At 39.8% G+C, this 19,731-nt stretch overlaps 1 protein-coding gene across 1 annotated transcript in view; it reads left to right on the forward strand.

Annotated features, from left to right (window-relative positions):
• The window catches only part of CD4 (CD4 molecule), a 70,904-nt gene that overhangs the window by 5,780 nt on the left and 45,393 nt on the right, over window positions 1-19,731 (forward strand). The gene's annotated exons all lie outside the window — the stretch shown is intronic.

Below are 19,731 nucleotides of genomic sequence, written 5' to 3' on the forward strand. Positions count from 1 at the left end.
AAGAGCCATTTCCCAATTGAAAAATGGCCAAAAGAATAAGAATAGGCAGTTTTCAGGATAATAAATCAAAGCCATGAAAAGTCATATGACTCTAAATAACTAATAATTAGAGAAATACATACAAAAAAAAACTCTGAGGTATCACTTCCTACTCATCAGATTGGCTAACATGATAGAAAAGGAAAATGACAAATTCTGGAAGATGTAAAAAAATAGAAATATTAATGCAATGTTGGTTAAGCTGTGAATTGGTCCAACCACTGGAGGGTGAGGTGAAGGGCAATTTGGAACTATACCCAAGAGGGTCAAAAAATTGTTCATACCTTTTTTTTGACTGATTAATATCACTACTAGGTCTGTACCCCAAGGAAATCAAAGAAAGTGGAAAAGGACCCATTTGTACAAAAATATTTATAGCAACTTTTTGTGGTGACAAAGACATGGAAACTAAGGGGATGTCCCACCAATTGGGAAATAGCTGAGCACATTAAGGTCTATGAATGTATTGGAATGCTATTATGTTGTAAGAAATGATAAAAATTGACTTCTTAGCAAAACCTGAGAAGACTTGTATGAACTGATGAAAAAGTGAAGTGAGCAAATAGATCAGAAACACAATTTTTATTGAATCATCAATATTGTAAAGATAATCAATTTTGAAAGAACTACTAGCTTTGGTCAATACAAAGACCAACCACAATTTTAAAGGACTCATGATAAAGCCTATTGTCCATCTCCAGATAGAAGCCTGATAGATTCAGAACACAGATTAAAGGATCTCTCTCTCTCTCTCTCTCTCTCTCTCTCTCTCTCTCTCTCTCTCTCTCCCTCTCAGTTAAAAAAGTTTTTCTTTTGAATTAAACGAAGCATTGCTAGTTGAAGGCAGTTTGACATGGTAAAAGAGATGTTGGACTTATTGAGAGGTGTGTAGACCAATTCCAAGCAAACTTTTAATTCTCATAGAGAACAATAACACATATTTTACATACAAAAAAGAGGGTTAATCAAATTGATTGAATCAGTGGTGTAGTAAATTAACAAAACATGAGGAATTGGTGTAAAGCTGAAGGGGATGGAGATGAAACTGTGGAGTTTTGGAAATTAAGGAAAAGTAATTGAATTGGGTTGTCATTAAGAAGCAATAATTATCTATAAAAACCAAAAATGTGTCTGTTTTGACCTCATGAATTGAGTTGAGATGCAAAAACCCACAAATACTTCAGCAAAAAAAAGGCTAAGTAAAGTCAACCAATATGGTGAGGGTAGAAATTTTGCTGTGAATTGAATGAAGTAAATGATATTTGAATTTATGCTATAGCTAAGTGATTGTGATCTGTGTTCCACATGTAGGCAGGCTTCTCAGAAGAAAAGATAAAGAGACTTGAAGCTCTTCTCACTCCAGATTGTTCAAGAGAAGGAAAGGTTCCTAAAGGAAACAGAATTGAGACTTCAATGGGAGAAAAATAGGAATCAAAAGTAGAGGAGAGATGATGACCCCTATCAGGATGATAGAGAATGGAAGAGCCCTATGCAGGGGAGAAAGGTAAGGAAAGAATGGTGAAGAAGAAGAAGGAGGAGGAAGAGGAGAAGGAGGAGGAGGAGAAGGAAGAGGAGGAGAAAGAGGGGGAGGAGAAAAGAGGTAGAGTAATTAGTGAGATGGTGATTAGGGATTCTGATGTAGCTTTTTCTTGACCCAATAACAATAGCAGAGAAGTCTCTTGTCTTCTTGGTGCCTGTTGCCAAGACTTTATAGCATGCTTTCTAAAATTATCAAAATGACTTACAATTAGCCACTTCTGGTAATTCACATGGTCATAAATAATACTTTTAGAAGGAACTTAGAAAATGTCACCAATGATTCTGAAGAATTGGGTAAGAAAATGAAACCTATAGGGGTACAAGTTGAATTTTCCTTACTGTTGTCCATCTAAGTCAAAGGATGCAGAAGAGGAAGATTAATTTGTAAAGTGAACAGCTGGTCAAGAAGATAGTATCTGGGATGGGGATTTGGACTTCTGGATCATAGCTTAAAACTGAGGCATGAAAAATTTCTTGCCGAAGGTGGAATAAATAAAAGCTACTAAGAATGTATTTGCTGGTTGTCTTACCTATCTATTTAAAAAGACTTAGAGCAAGAATACTTTGTGTGTGCATGGGTGTGTGTGTGTGTGTGTGTGTGTGTCCCGAGTTAGTTACCATAGAAAGTCTCTACAAAGTAGGAAGAATAGCAGGTGATAAACCCAGTTCATAGGAAACAAAACATAAGAAAGAAGCTAGCTAAATTCCAAGTCTCAGGGCTTAGATTCTGGGCATTAGGTTCTGAGTGCTGAGTTTTTAACTCTTGGTTCTGACTTTTAGTTTCTACATATGGGATTATGGAATATGTGTTCTGAACACTAGTTTTTTTTTTAATTTTGGATATTTCCCCATAGTTACATGTTTCTCGAACACTAGGTTTGAAACTCAAGGTTCTGAGTTATGAGCACTGGATTTTAGAATTGGGCTTCTTGGTTCTGAACATGGGTTTTTAGACTCAAGAGTTCTGGATCTGGGGCACTGATTACTAAAATTTGAGTCCTAATAAGCAGACTAATGGCAATTAGTTGTTGGCCCCAAACCTTTTGTCTCCATTCCCTTTACAAGGACATTAGTGAGTGACCTACATCTTGGTAGAGTAGAGATTTCCCGAAGAGCTCTGTGATTGTTAGTTGTTACCATTTTTTTCTTCTGTAAGTGAAAAACAGAAAATGTATAATTCCGATGACACTGCTCTCTGAAAACCATTCTAGGTACGGAGATTTGTCAGATAAAGGGCCACTAGGTGACTAAGTCTTTGGTCATAGTAACTTGTGAAATGAAGAAAACTATTTTTTAAACCCTTATCTTCCATCTTAGAATCAATACTGTGTATTGGTTCCAAGGCAGAAGAGTGGTGAGGGCTAGGCAATGGGGATCAAGTGACTTGCCCAGGGTCACACAGCTGGGAAGTGTCTGAGGCCAGATTTGAACCCAGCACCTCCCGTCTCTAGGCCTGGCTCTCAACCCACTGAGCCATCCAGCTGCCCCCAAAGAAAATGATTTTTAATGGCCTTCAGGAGTGAAGCATTATTATAGAAAGAGGGCTAAATTTGGAGTCACAGTTCAGCCACCTACTATCTTTGTGACCTCTAGCATATCCTTGACCTCAGTTCTTTCATTTGTAAAATGAGGTTTTCTTTTTTTTCCCTCATCTTGGTTTCTTTTTTTATTTTTCTTTAAAAAATCTTTTTATTGTCATACAAAACACATTTCCATATTGGTCATTGTTGTAAGAGTCAAGTCATACATAACCAAAACCCCAAATAAAACCAAAAATACACTACTGATGGGAAAGACGACTCCAACAGTTCTTTTCTCTGGCGGTGGAGAGCATTCCCAGCCATAAGTCTTTCAGGATTGTCTCAGATCATTGCATTGCTGAGAGTAGCCACGTTTTCACTGATCATCATCGTCCAATATTGCTGTTACTGTGTACATTGTTCTCCCAGTTCTGCTTATTTCTCCTGCACCGGTTCCCGAAGGTCTTTCCAGCTTTCTCTGGAATCATCTTGCTCATCATTTCTTACAGCACAAGAGTATTCCATCACCAACGTGCGCCACACTTTGTTTAGCCATTCCCTAACTGAAGGACATCGCCTCAATTTCCAATTCTTTGCCACCACAAAAAGAGCTGCAATAAATATTTTTGGAACAAATGGGCCCTTTCCCCTTTTTTATTATCTCTTTGGGATATAGACCGAGTAGTGGCATTACCGGATCAAAGGGTGTGCACAGTTTTATAGCCCTTTGGGTATAGTTCCAAATTGCCCTTCAGAATGGTTGGATCAGTTCACAGCAAAATGAGCTTTTCACGGAGATGATCTCTAAGGTCCCTTTTAGCTCTAAGTCTATGATGCTTCGCCGCCCCCTTCCACTTTCCCACTAACAGAGATGGAATCTCAGAAAGGAAAAGAAGTGGTGGCCGTGGTGGTGGGCCAGAGGGGGCCAAGAACGACACGGCACGGTGTCTAGAGTCTCGCTGTAACTGGGCAGTGCCAAGGTGGGATTGTTGTACAGTGAATGACTCGATGCTCGTGCCATCTAAAATAGAGCGCCTTGGGGGCAGCTGGGTAGCTCAGTGGATTGAGAGCCAGGCCTAGAAATGGGAGGTCCTGGGTTCAAATCTGGCCTCAGACACTTCCCAGCTGTGTGACCCTGGGCAAGTCACTTGACCCTCATTGCCTAGCCCTTTCCACTCTTCTGCCTTGGAGTCAATATAAAATATAAAATATTGACTCCAAGACGGAAGGTAAGGGTTAAAAAAAAAATAGAGTGCCTTCAGGTCTGCAAAGTGCTTTACATACCTTGTCTCATCTGACAATTGGGCCACACCAATATTCACAGCGTCTTTATAAATGAAACCAGAAGGCAAAAGGAGGTTTCAGCTAAATGAAAGAATAGCTCACAGATTCTTCAGAGGCAGACAAAGGAATTAGTTTCATCAAGGAGGGAGAGAAACAGCAAGATTTGGCAACTTGGCTATGGCTCAGGAGTGTGCTGGAGAGAGCTCCTACAGGCTGCTGAGACAATTGTTCAATTTTCAGTGGGAGTATTTATACCCCGAAAACAAGCTGAGCTACAAAATGGGGTCTCGTGGATTGTTTTGTTGATTGACTAAACTTGAGAAAGGGATGGAGAAAATGTTAATGGTGCACATTCATGGCAATTAAATATAGGTCATGGGTTTCAGAGAGCCACTTGTTAAACCAAACCATTATCAGCTCATCTACAAAAAGGGACCTTTGAGATCAACTCAAAGTTGAAAACCTCAATTTTGTTGTGAATTGGTCCAACCATTCTGGAGGACAATTTGGAACTATACCCAAAGGGGCTTGACCCCAAGGGGTGGGTGACCATCCGACCAAAGGGTGGGATCTGGGTCGAATTCTACCCGTCCCACGATAGACAGATTATGTCCTTGTGTCCAGTGGGAGTACTTCTTCCCCTTCCACATACGCCCCCATGGACCCCCTTCCTACAGCTAGCCTTCCCTGGCTACAAACTGGAGTGGGCTCCTCAGGGCAGGAAGGAAATAACTTAATTGACCCAGGCACCTACTTACCTATCCCTTCCATAGACAGAGTCCCCACACCTTGAACCCTGGATCACCACGACAGAGGAATTGAATGGTGACAAAATACTTCTCCTCCTCTCCTTCCTCTCCAGAAGCCTACCACACTTTGTTTTTGTCTTTTTTTAGTGGAAAAGAATAAGTAGCAGAGTTTGAACAGCCATGGATGGGTGACGGTTCCGTTACATTTCTCCCAAACCCACTTCTCCTCTAAATATCCCAAACTTCATGGGGGGGCCGCACCATTCTTCTAGGTTTATTAACTTTCTTTTTCTTGACTTCCTATCCAGTCTGTAATTGCTCTCTTCAAAATATCTCATTGATCTCATATTTGCCAATTCTGGAGATTTTTTTTCTCAATCCTGATTCTTCTTGACCTTTTTGTAACATTTGACACAGTTGGCCACTCTGTCCTGGATATTTTCTCTCTCTGATTCGGATTTTTTGTGATGCTGCTCCAGTACTTTTTAAAAAAACCCTTTACTTTCTGTCTTAGAATCAATTCTGTGTTCCAAGGTAGAAGAGAGGTAAGGGCTAGGCGATGGGGGATAATGGCTTGCCCAAGGTCACACAGCTAAGCAGTATCTAAGGGAAGGCAAATTTGAACCCAGGACCTCCCTCTTTAGACCTGGCTCACTACCCACTGAGCCACATATCTGCCCCTAGGTCCGATACATTTTGAAGCTAGTGAATACATGTAATTTTGTTGTTGCTGAGTTATTTTTCTTCAGTTATGCCTGACTTCATGACCATGTTTTAGAGGTTTTCTTGGCAGAAATACTGGAGTGGTTTGCTACTTTTCTAGTTCATTTTACAGATGAGGAAACAGAGGCAAATAGGATTAAGTGACTTGCCCAGGGTCACATAGCTAGGAAGTGTCTGAGGCCAGATTTGAACCCAGAAAGATGAGTTTTCCTGACTCCATGCCTGGCATTCTCTCTGCTGTGCCACCTGGCTGCTCTGAATACATATAATAGAAAAACTTTATTTATTTTGCAAATACTATGCATACTAGAAAACATATGCTGGTTAAACAAAATTATTTGTACATTTTCTTTTATCTACAATTAACATAATGCCCCAAATTTTATGGTACACTCAGTTCAACTGGTGGCCCAGGAGAGCCTTTGAGAACTACTTCTGTAGACCACCTAGTTGTGCTGGATGGTAAATCATCAATGACAACTGGTTGCTAGTGTTCTATGAGACACATTTTCAAAACCTCCCTTTGCAGCTATTGTAAGAGTGAGGAATCTCAGGACAATGTAAGAATTATTCTTGTAGGAGCAACATCTACCAAGAGTGGAAAATAGCCACCAAATGAGTGTCTTCCCTGAAAAGTCAGTGAAACAGGGGGCAGCTGGGTGGCTCAGTGGATTGAGAGCCAGGCCCAGAGATGGGAGGTCCTGGGTTCAAATCTAGCCTTAGACACTTCCTAGCTGGGTGACCCTGGGTAAGTCACTTACCCTCAACTGCCTTGGAACCAATACACGGTAATGATTCTGAGTTGGAAGGTAAGGGTTTTGAAAAAAGAAAAGTCAGTGAAATTGTCTTGGATACTTAATTGCCTCGGGAGACTAAGGCTGGAACCGATGAAGTAGCTTCCCAGCAGCTTCAAAAGCCCTCCTCAGTTTTGATAGATGCCTCACTGCCCCACAGGGTGGGGACAAGAGAAGCTCCTCCAATGGACCCACTGCTGGATGTTTGTTGGTCGCTGAAGCTTTCGTGAAGTAATCTTGCTTGGGTGAAATAGGACACGGTCCAGAGTTTAGTCCTGCTCCTTTGCAGAAGACTCTCCCATTGGTGGAGAGAATGATGACTCAGTGTCTGAACAGGGGCCAGACTTGGGAGAGAAGAGATGCTTTTTCTTTGGATTTAGGGAGTCTAAAGAGGACCCAGGGGTCCCAGGCTCTCGTCAGGGAGAGCCTCCTGGAGGGACAGGAAGACTTTGGGAAGAAGCCAGCTCGGAGTCGAGCCAGCTCCTTCAGCAGGGCTCTGATTCCCAGCCTGCCCAAGCAGAGACTTCTGGGGAACTGAAGGCTGTTTCTCTCAACCCTTGAGTTATCTCACTCTTGATGGAAGAACTCATTCACTCAATGTATTATCTCACATGTTCTAATCTGAATAACATCTCTAATTTCTGTTTGCCATTGGCTTGAATCAATGGATTTATTCACTATTCATTATTGTGATAATCTTCGTGTGACCAGCATTTGATGCAAAGGGCATCAATCTTTTGGATACAGCTTGGGGTCGTCCTTCTTCATTAAGGGGTAGTGAACAGGGGGCAGTTAGGTGGCTCAGGGGATGGAGAGCCTAGAGATGGGAGGGCTTGAGTTCAAATCTGTCCTCTGATACTTCCTCACTGTGTGATCCTCAGCAAATCATTTAACCTCCCACTGCCCAGCCCTTACCACTCTTCTGCCTTGGAACCAATATACAGTATTGATTCTAAAATAGAAGGTAAGGGTTTAAAAGAAAAAAGAGATAATGACCAGGAGAGAGGGAGAGACAGAGTGACAGACAGAGAGACAGAGAGAGACATGTACAGAGTCAGAGATAGAGACAGACATATACAGAGACAGAGTCAGAGAGAGAGACAAAGGCATTCCTTTGCCTTGGAACCAATATACAGTATTGATTCTAAGATAGAAGTTAAGGGTTTAAAAAAAGAGAGAGATAACGACCAGGAAAGAGTGAGAAACAGAGAGAGAAAAACAGGGGGAGAGAGACAGAGACAGAGAAAGAGAGAGAGAGAGACAGACAGACAGACAGACAGACAGACAGAACTTCTGCCTTGGAACCAATAAACAGTATTGATTCTAAGAGAGAAGTTAAGGATTTAAGAAAAGAGAGAGATAATGACCAGGAGAGAGAGACAGAGAGAAAATGAAACAGAGAGAGGGAGGGAGGGAGAGAGCGAGCGAGCGAGCGAGAGAGAGAGAGAGAGAGAGACAGAGAGAGAGAGAGAGACAGAGAGACAGAGAGACAGAGAGACAGAGAGACAGAGAGACAGAGAGACAGAGAGAGAGAATAAGAGAGAGAGAGTGAGAGAGAGGCAGAGACAGAGAGAGAGACAGAGAGAGAGAATAAGAGAGACAGAGAGAGAGAGTGAGAGAGAGACAGAGACAGAGATAGAGAGGGAGGGAGAGAAGGAGAGAGACAGAAAGAGAAGGAGAGAGAGACAGAGACACAGAGAGAGAGAGACAGAGAGAGAGAGAGAGTGAGAGAGAGGGAGGGAGAGAAGGAGGGACAGAGACAGAGAGACAGAGACAGAGAGGGAGGGAGGGAAGAAGAGAGTGAGAGATAGAGAGAGACACACAGAGAGAGACACAGAGACACACACACACACACAGAGAGAGAGAGAGAGAGAGAGAGAGAGAGAGAGAGAGAGAGAGAGANCACAGAGAGAGAGAGAGAGAGAGAGAGAGAGAGAGAGAGAGAGAGAGAGAGAGAGAGGGAGAGAGAGGGTGGAAGAGAGGGAGGGACAGAGACAGAGAGACAATGAGAGACAGAGAGAGAGAGAGAGAGAGAGAGAGAGGATCTAAAAATAATTTCCCCAGTTATTGGTTTGGTTTTTTTTTTTTTTTTAACCCTTAACTTCTGTCTTAGAATCATTTCTAAGGTAGAAGAGCAGTAAGGGCTAGGCAATTGGCTTTAAGCGACTTGCCCAGGGTCACACATCTAGGAAGTGTCTGAGGCCAGGTTTAAACCCAGGACCATGGCTGGCTCTCAATCCACTGTGCTACCCAGCCGCCCCTCTCCAGGCCAGTGTTATTTAGAGGGGGCAGATAGAGACAGTTCTGGTCTGCTGTGATCTCTCTGAGCCGAGCAGAGCAGGCCAATCTTGTTGCTACCATCTCCTGCTCTCATCCACAAAGGAATCAGAGTGTCCCTTGGAGAGGGGTGGTGGAGATTCCAGAAATAACTATTCATGATTTCCTGTGAGCAAAACTTAGATTTAAGTGAAAAACACGTAACCTTCAAGAGCAATGCACATCTCCTCCAGCTAGATCGTCCACCGACATCCTGGCCTGTCCCAGAACATTTGGTGGGGCTGTCAGGATTCTCTCGGAATAGCTTCATGGCTGATATTTGTGGGGAAGATTTGGGGAGAATGTGAGAGACAGGGAGCCCCGAGCGCCGCACACGATGGCTCTCACGCTTCTGCTTGTGCTTCTGGCACCCGACCTTGATCCTTTTCCATAGGAAAGAGTGGGGTGCCCACTGACCCGATGAGATTAGCCTGCTGGGTGTCTAAAAAGTCTGGCAGGAAAAGTGAAGTTCCTGACAAGGCCAGCACTCCCTGGCTTGGGAGCCTAGAAAAACTGGATCTCCAGCACAGGGAAAATGAAAGCAAAGCGCCTTTGCAAATCAGAGACAGATGTGGGTGTGCTCTGGGTCTTTAAGTCATTTTGCTTTTTTAAAGGTGTCTGGGCCCGTGGGTGCCCTGATCAGTGCTAGGCAGGTGATAACCCAGGATAGATGATAGATGTTTGGAAATGTTGGTCGTTGCATTTGCGTAACTTTGCATTTGGAGGTAATAATATTCTCCAGGTTACCTAGTAGGCCTGGGCCATCCCTAAAGGCCATTAATTTTGTGATTGAGAGTTACGTCCAATGAACTGTTTGGGATTCTTTGTATGGCATTTATAGAGCCATTAATAATTATGCCATGTGGGATTGTTCTCTCTGCAACAGCCAGTGGAGCTAAGTGCTTTTATAAATATTATCTCACTTGATAATAAAAATGACAATACTACCTAAATTCATTTATTTATTCAGTGCCGTACCAATCAAACCACCTACCAAAGGATTACTTTATAGAGCTAGAAAAAATAAAGACAAAATGTCAAGAATATCAAGGAAATCAGTGGGGAAAAAATGAAGGGGTTCTAGCAGATCAGATCTCAAATTCTACTATAAAAGTGTAATTATCAAAATAATTCGGTACTGGATTAAACACAGAACATTTGATCAGTGGAACAGATTAGCGACACAATATATAGAAACAAATGAACAGAGTAGCTTAGTTTTTGGTAAACCCAAAGATCTCAGTTATTGGGGCAAGAACCCACTATTTAATGAAAAACTGTTGGGAAAATTGGAATATGGCAGAAACCAGTGTGTGGACAGAATTTGCTCCCCAGGACTCTCTTACCCAGCATCCCATTTGCATGCTCATGCCAAGTGCGAACACTGCGTCAGTATGTATGTAGGGAGGATATATTTTGATGTGACCCCAACAAGCTCTCTCTTCTTCCCGGAACGTGGCTATGGAGGCTGTGGGGAGAGCTTGGCAGGAAAGTTTACTCATGTGATCATACTTAAGTTTTGTACTTCCATTTTTTAAATTTCTTCTACTTCAAGGGATTACTAATAAATCTTATAAAATATAATACTTGGAGTTATTGATATTAATTTAAATCTTACACTAGGCATACACCAATATTTCACACTGTATACCAAAAGAAGCTCAAAATAGGTACATGCTATAGTCATAAAGAGAGATATAAAAAACAAATTAGTATAGCATCAAAGAAATTACTTGGCAGGTCTGTGGATAAAGAGTTCCTGACCAAACAAGAGACAGGGAGTTTCATAGGAAGTAAAATGGATAATTTTAAATTATATAAAATTTAAAAGTTTTTGCACAAACAAACCTAATGCAGCTAAAATTAGCACAAAAGCAGGAAACTGGAAGGAATCTTTGCCACAAGTTTCTCTGATAAAGGGGCTCATTTAAAAAAATAGGGATCTGAGCCAAATTTATAGGTTGTTCTCCATTTGATAAATGATTAAAAGATATGAACAGGCAATTTGCAGAGGAAGAAATCAAGCTCTTAATAGTCAAATGAAAAATGCTCTAAATCACTAGTAATTAGAGGAATACAAATTAAAACAACTCTGAGGACTACCTCACACCCAACAGACTGACTAAGAAGCCAGAAAAGGAAAATGACATGAAAGAGGGGATGTGGAAAATGGATACTATTGGTGGAACTGTGAACTAGTTAAAACATTCTGGCTTTTAAAAGTAATTTGGAACTATGCCCCAAAAGCTATTAATTTGTGCATACCCTTTGACTCAACAATAATATAACTACTAGAGCTATACCCAAAATAGAACAAAGAAAAAAGAAAAGGACCCACATGTCCAAAAATATTTATAGTGGCTCTTTTTGTGGTGGCAAAGAATAAGAAACCAAGGGAATGCCCACCAACTGGAGAATGACTGAATAGGTTATGATACATGAATGTGATGAATACTATTGTGCTATAAGAAATGATGAAGGGGATGGTTTCAGCAAAACTGGGGAAATTTTATTAACTGATGAGAACTGGAAAAATGAGCATAACCAGGGGAACAATCTATATGGTATCATTAATATTGTAAAGATAATCAACTTTGACTGGCTTAATAAAGGGACAACAAGGTGGCTCAGTGGATAAGTGCCAGGCCTTGTATAGAAGGACCCGGATTCAAATTTGGCCTCGGATACTTCCTAGCAGTGAGTCCCTGAGAAAGTCACTTAACCCCAGGTGCCTAGCTCTTTAAGTTCTTCTGCTTTGGAGTCAACACTTTAGTATAGATGCTAAGTCAGAAGGTAAGGGTTTGTTGTTTGTTTTTTTTTTTTTAAAGAAAGGAAGACAGAGCCATGGCAACTGAGTCAGCCAAAAATTATTTTATAGAATTAGAAAAAATAATTTAAAAATTCATATGGAAGAACAAAAGATCAAGAATATCAAGGAAATCAATGAAAAAAAGTGTAGAAGAAGGTAGCCTAGGAATACTAGATCTCAAATTGTATTAAAAAAGCTGTAATCATCAAAACAATCTAATACTGGCTAAGAAATAGAGCAGAAGATCAGTGGAGTAGATTAGCTATGTAACACATATGACCATAGTTATTTAGTGTTTGATAAACCCAAAGATCCAAGCTCTTGGACAAAAAATCACTATTTGACAGAAACTTTTGGGAAAACTAGAAAAAGGTATAGCAGAAACTGAGTATAGATCAATATCTCACCCCCTTTATCAAAATAAGGTCCAAATGGACACATGATTTAGGCATAAAGGGTGCTACTATCAGCATATCAGAGGAGCATAGCATAGTCTACCCGTCAAACCTATGGATAAGAAAAGAATTTATTTACTTGGTTATTTTTAATAATTTAATAAATAAATTAATTAAGAATATTTTTCCCATGGTTACATGATTTATGTTCTTCCCCTCCCCTCCTCTCTCCCCCCCTCCTATAGCCGACACACAATTCTACTGGGTTTTACACGTGTCATTGATCCAGACCTATTTCCATATTATTAATATTTGCACTAGGGTGATTGTTTAGAGTCTACATCCCCAATCATATCCCCATCGAACCATGTGATCAATCATATGTTTTTCTTCTGTGTTTCTGCTCCCACAGTTCTTTCTCTGGATGTGGATAGCTTTTTTTCTCATAAGTCCCTCAGAATTGTCCTGGATCATTGCATTGCTGCTAGTAGAGAAGTCCATTACATTCAATTGTGCCACAGTGTATCAGTCTCTGTGTAGAAGGTTCTCTTGGTTCTGCTCCTTTCACTCTGCATCAATTCCTGGAGGTCTTTCCAGTTCACATGGAATTTCTCCAGCTCATTAAAGGAAAGAATTTATGACTTAACAAGAGACAGAAAACATTAGAGGATGTAAAATGATAACTTTTTAGTTTAATATAACTAAAAAGAATTTGCACAAACAAAACCAATGCAACCAAGATTAGGAGAAAAGGATAAAACTGGGGAAAAATTTATGATGCAGAGTAAAGTATCTCTGATAAAGGCCTTATTTCTCAAATATATAGAGAACTGAGTCAAATCTGTAAGATTACAAGTCACTTTCAATTGATAAATGGTCAAAGGATAGGAATAGGCAGTTTTCAGATGAAGAAATCAAGGCTAAATATAATTACATGAAAAAAAGCTCTAAATTGCTCTTGATTAGAGAAATGCAAATGAAAACAAGTTTGAGGTACCACCTCACATATCAGATTGACTAATATGAAAGAAAAGGAAAATAAAAAAACATTGGGGGGGGGGGAATCTGGCAAAATTGGGATACTCATGCACTGTCGGTGGAGTTGTAAACTTGTCCAATCATTCTGGAAAATGATTTGTAACTATGCCCTAAGAGCTTTGAAATTGTGCATACCGTTTGACCTAGCAATATCACTACTAGGTCTATATCCAAAGAGATTAAAAAAAGAGGGGGAAAGGACCTGTTTGTGGAAAATATTTATAGCAGCTCTTTTCAATGGTGGCAACGAATTTGAAACTGAGGGGATATCCAACAATTGGAGAATGGTTGAATAGGTTGTGGCATATGATTGTAATGGAATACTACTGTGCTATAAGAAATAATGTACAAGATGATTTAAGAAAGACCTGGAAAGACCTTCATGAATTGATGCAAAGTGAAGTAAGCAGAACCAGGAGAACATTGTTCAGTGTAACAGCAATATTATATGATGAGTGTTTATAAATGACATAGCTATACATAGCTATACACTGATCTAAGACTAATGAAGAAAAATGCCATCTGTCTCCAAAGAACTGATGGAGTCTAAATGCAGACTAAAACACATTATATTTCATTTTATTTCTTCACTTTTCTTTCATTTGTTTGAGTTCTCTTTCACAAAAGGACCGATATGGAAAGATGTTTTACGCTATTTTACATGTAAAATCTATATAAGATTGCTTGCTGTCTCAAGGAGAGGGGAGGGAAGGAAAGGAAGGAGAGAATTTCATTAAAGCTTAAAGAAAACGAAGGTTCAAAATTATTTTTTCATGTAGTTGAGTTAAAAATAAAATATTAATCAACTAAAAAAGAAAGAAAGACTTAGTAACTCTGATCAACACACTGAACAACCACAGTTTTGAAGGACTCATAATGAAAAATGTTACCCACTTCCAGGGAGAGACATGATACACTCAGAATGCAGATCAAAACATTTTCTTCTTTTCATTTTTTTTTTTTGGATTGTCTAATGTGGGAATTTGTTTTTCCTAACTATACACATTTGTAATTTTTTGTGTTTTTCTTGCTTTCTCAATAAGTGAAGGGAAGGGAAAAGGAGGAGAGAATCTGAAACTGAAAAGAAAAGAAAATTGAAATTTTTTTAAAGGAAAAATTTTGAAGAAGTGCCTATCATTACAACCTTACTGTTGGATATGTGTTTAGAAAGAATCCAAAGGAGACAGGCAAGAAAGATCAACTGACATGCACCCTTAAATAGTATTTGGATGAGAAATATAAATAAGCTCTTAAAGAAATGATCCACAGCCACAGAACTAACACTAGAAGAATAAACTGAGAATGTTACCTCCAGAAAGTGAACAGAAAGATAAAACACGAAGGCCTTAACTTATATGAACACGTTGGCCTCCATGACAGTAACCTATGTGCTGCAGGGAGGCTAGAAAGAGATTGGGACATTAGTGGATGGGATCTATTATGTAGATATGAAGAAAAGTAAGTTAAACATATAGGAAATCTGTGATTTCATTTGTGTAATCTCTTCTTTTTCTTCATACATGGAAATGCTTGTTTTCCTAGGATTTGTCAACATTTGGAATAATAATAATAAAAGAAATGGTCAACTAGGTGCTGCTCAGTGGATCAAGAACCAGGCTTGGAGATGAGAAGTCCTGGGTTCAAATCAGACCTTCCTCAGGCACTTCCTGGCTGTGTGACCCTGGGCAAGACACTTAACCCCCATTGCCTAGCCCTTACCACTCTTCTGCCTTGGAACCAATACACGGTATCGATTCCAAGATGGTAGGTAAGAGTTTTATTTTAAAAATCGTCACCTGACTCACAAATGTACCAGTGTTGGCTTACACAGACCTGAGCAAATGCTTAATTACACATACAGATACTAGCCTGGGAGGCTTGAGAATAGTCCTCTACTCATAGAGTAATGGTCACCAGAAACCTATTGCCTTAGCAAGTAGCAAACACGTTGACAGTGTGAGATTAATTATCCCATTCATAACCCAAAGTTCTTGGCTTTGAAATGAGCTGTTTCTTTTGAAGAAAATAAATTCACCTAGAGCCATAGTCCAGTTATGGGTTCTTCCCAACAGTTATCATAACTATAAAGAGAGATAGATCCTGTTCAGTAGAATTCAAGCTCCTTTTTGTTGCTTAAACTCTGGGCACTTGTGCATAGACACTTGAGGCTATCAGTCTTCCTATTGACATCCTTTCTTGGATTTTGGGTCCTGTGGATTTCTGGCTCATGCAGCTAGCTATTCTTTCTTCTCTGTGGCTATTCTTTATAGTAGTAAACTTTGGTGATGTACAGAGATGATCTTTTTTGTCCTGCCACCCCCGCCTCCCCTTTAAAAAATGTTTAAAGTTCTCTTTGTTAGATTTTCAAGACTCCTGGCAAATGCAATTTAACAGCTAGTGTGTGTGTGTGTGTGTGTGTGTGTGTGTGTGTGTGTGTGTGTGTGTGTGTNTTTAACAGCTTGTGTGTGTGTGTGTGTGTGTGTGTGTGTGTGTGTGTGTGTGTGTGTTCCAGTTCCAAGCCAAGAATCTATCATCCTTATATTCAATCAACTAGCATTTATTAAGTGCCTTCTATTTGCCAGGCACAGAGTTAGACGGAAGAAAGCAGGTAAACAAGCAAATATCTATTAAGCACCCAATCTTTGCCAGACTCTGAGCTGTGTCTTAAAAACATTATCTCAACTGGTCCTCACAATAATCCTGGGAAGTAAGTGCTATTATTATCTTCATTTTACAGTTGAGGAAACTTAGATAAACAGAGGTTAAGTGACTTGCCCAGAGTAGCATAGCTAAGTAAGTGTTGTCAGGAGATATAGGTCTAAAGACCGAAAATATCCCAATTACAAAGAAGTGAACAGTCTAAAAGAGAAGATAACAAGTACATACATAAGTATAGACAATATAAAATGAATAAATCCAAAGTAGTTATTAGTATAATTTAAATTAATTAAATTAAAAATAAAATAAATTAAATATTATTATAGTGAATAAATTAATTTGTAAAATTAATTTATAAAAATTAAAATGTAAAATAATTTGGGAGGAAGGGCACTAACAATTGAGGGAATCAGGAAAGTTTTTACGGAGATGCTTGAACTACTTTGTAAAGAAGAGAGGGGCTTCTGTGAGTTGGAGAAAAGGAGTGAGTGCATTCCATGCATGGCAAATGACTAGTATTCAAGCTTGGAGACAGGAGATAGCAGCTACGTGTGAGGAACAGCAAGAAAACCTGTTTAGCCAGATGATAGATTTTGGGATAGGGAGTAATATCCAACGAGGCTGGAAAATTTGATTGGGAGCAAGTTGTGAAATGCTTTAAAGGCTACCTAGAGTTTATATCCTACCCTAGAGGCAACAGGAAGCCACTGGAGTGGATTAGGTAAGGGAATGACATGGTCAGATTTATCTGCAATAAAGCAAAATGACTTCTGGCAGCTGCATACAGGCTGGACCGGAGCGAGGAGACTCAAGGCAATGAGGGAGATGTTGCAATAATCTAGTAATCTAGGCAAGAGGTGATGGAGGCTTGGACAAAGGTGGTGGCTGTGTGTGTGTGCAGAGAGAAGCAGTCAGAAGAAGAAGATGTTGGGAAGGCAGGCAAGGCAAGACTTAGCAACCGACTGGCTACGTGGGGCGAGGGAGAGTGGGAAGTGTTCCTCGTAAGCTGTGATCCAGAAATCCAAAATGCCTCTCTCAGATACTACCTTCTTGGCCAGCTGTTGACTTTCCAAATTAATCTTGATTTTTCACAGCCCTTGTCTTTGACAGGCAACAGGGAGGAAACTACAACCCGTGCCCCTACGGTCTTCAGTTTCCTCGCCCAAATTGCCATAATCATTGGCAACACTTTTTAGGTTCCTCCTGGAAGTGTTACCTGTGCCCTTAAAGGTGACCAGTTGTCAGCCATTTTCTGTTTGGATACAGGCTTCAGGAAGACAACAGGCTTCTCTCTTATTGGTAAGAGGTCAACAAAAAGCTACTTCACTCCCCCAAGTGGGAGAGTTGCCCATTACTCATGCTCTTCTCTTCTTCCTCTGCCCCTTACTGGGGGATCTCTCCTCTGACAGCTTCTGACTCTACTCTGTCATTCTTAGGAGGACAAGCAGCTTTGTCCTCTTCAGAGCATCCAGCCCTCTCTTCTTCAGAAAGAACCTTAATATTTTTTTCTAAGTTCTAATTACACAGCTGTTCTTTTCCTTCTCTTTTGCCCTCCTTTTCATATCACTCTTCTATTCTCCATCATCCTGACAAGGGTCATCTCCCCTTCTCCACCTCAGATCCTTTCCTTTCCCAATTGAAGCCTCAATTCTGTTTCCTTTAGGAATCCTTCCTTCTCCCTTATCACCCTGGAGGGAAAAGATGCTTCTTTGATTAGCCCATACTTGGAACACAGATCATAATTACTTGGCTGTGACAGAAATATAAATATCACATACCTGATGCAAGTAACCACAGTTTCACCTATTCTCCACAATAGTTGAGGTTTTTTTTCTTTCTTTTTTAAACACAACTGATTCTCCCTATTTGGCCCAGGCTGGAAGTGCAGGGACTTCTTATAGGTAGGATCCTACCACTGATAAATGCAGGAGTTTTGACCGCTTCCATTTCTGGCCTGAGCTTCTTCATCCTTCTCTAGAAAAAATGGTAGTCTTCTCTCATTCCCTGATCTATTTATGACTTTCCTGCAAGGATCCACTCTGACCAAGATGGAGATTTTAAAAGCAAATGGTTTAAGGAAGTATTGGCTTCGGTAAGAACAAAACCACATAGAACCGTACCTTATCTTTCAATATGAGGGTTTCAATTGTACACCATTGAACATGTGAGGGATCTTAAAGAAGATTCAGTACAGTCAGCAAATGCAATTTCTAGTGCATGGATACAGTATTACTGTACCAAAAATGATGTCACAGGCTATACGTTATACTTTATTATTATACTTTATATATACTATATTATAATAAAATATACTTTATTATACTTTTACCCTTTGACTTGTGCTTTGGAGTTTCATAAAATAGAGAATATGTAGATATTAATAACCAGTATAGCTTTTGATTGAAAGACTAGCTAGGGCCTCAGTTCAGAAGAAAAAATCTGATAGCAACAAGGGAAAGTATGACATTCAAGTTTGTTGGGAAGATCCTCAACAAGGTGAGAAAATTCTATTAGGAAATTTTAGAGTTCAGAGAACACACAAATATAGTATACTAATGGAAGGGCATCCTTTTTCAAAACATTTGAAAGACTAGGCAACTTTTCAGTCCACAAGAGAGCTTTGGAGAATGGTGATCCCTAGAAAAATAGAATATATGACTTTTGGGTTAGTTAGATGGATTCCCTCATGAGTAGGATGAGGAGTGAGGAAGACTCAATCAAGTGAATTCTGAGAAGAAGCTTCTCACTAGCTGAAGAGGGCTTAGAAGAAAAGTATGGATGAACAAGGTGTGGCATATGGTTGTAATGGGGTACTATTGCGCCATTAGGAATAATGAACAGAATGAGCTACGAAAATCCTGGGATGATTTATATAAACTTGGGCAGAGTGAAGTAACTAGAACCAGGAGAACAGTGAGTAGAGTAACAGAAATATCGTACAATGATCAACTGTGAAGGACTAAACCATCATCAGCAAAGCAAATCTCCAAGATAACCACAAGGGACTCATGATGAAAATGCTCTCCTCAGCCAAAGAAGGAACTGTTGGGGTCTGAATGCAGATCAAAGCATGCCATCTTCCACTATATTTCCTTTGTGAGATTTCTATTGTATGTGTGGCATGTGGCTGCCATCATGACAAGAGCAATACAGTAATGTATGTCACATGAAAGTACAGATATAACCTATATCAGACTATTGATCGCCTTGGGGAAGTGGGGAGGGAGAAAACAAATTCTAAAATGTCAAAAAACAATTGTCAAAAGTTGTTTCTATATGTAACTGAAAAAAGAAAACAATTGTTCCTATTCGTAATTTTTAAAAAGCAGTTAAAAAAAGAACTTGCAATAAAAAGCTTTTTAAAACGAAGTAAAAAATATATATTATGTAAAAAAAGTTAAAAAAAAAAAAGAAAAGTAAGATGAAAAAGAAAGTGGTTATTTGTAATTGTCAGAGGATTAAGGAAACTGAGGAGTCTACTCAAGGGGACCTCTATTTGGATAGTGGGCAAGGAGAGAGAACCCAAAGTCAGTACTTTCCTAGTACAAGACTCAAGCTGCTGAGATACATAAAGTATTAAGGGTGTTAACAGAGACAGTTAGTCTGAACGTGACAGAAACTCAGGGTGAGGACTGCAGGCCAGGAGATCTCAGGACGTGGACAGGCAGTCTAGAGAAGAAGTGGCCTATTTCTTTTTTTTTTTTACAGGATGCTATAGGTCCTTCCTTCCTTCCTTCCTTCCTTCCTTCCTTCCTTCCTTCCTTCCTTCCTTCCTTCCTTCCTTCCTTCTTTCTTTCTTTCTTTCTTTCTTTCTTTCTTTCTTTCTTTCTTTCTTTCTTTCTTTCTTTCTTTCTTTCTTTCTTTCTT

The sequence above is a fragment of the Gracilinanus agilis genome, chromosome 5, assembly GCF_016433145.1.
Source record: "Gracilinanus agilis isolate LMUSP501 chromosome 5, AgileGrace, whole genome shotgun sequence".
NCBI classification, from domain to species: Eukaryota; Metazoa; Chordata; class Mammalia; order Didelphimorphia; family Didelphidae; genus Gracilinanus; species Gracilinanus agilis.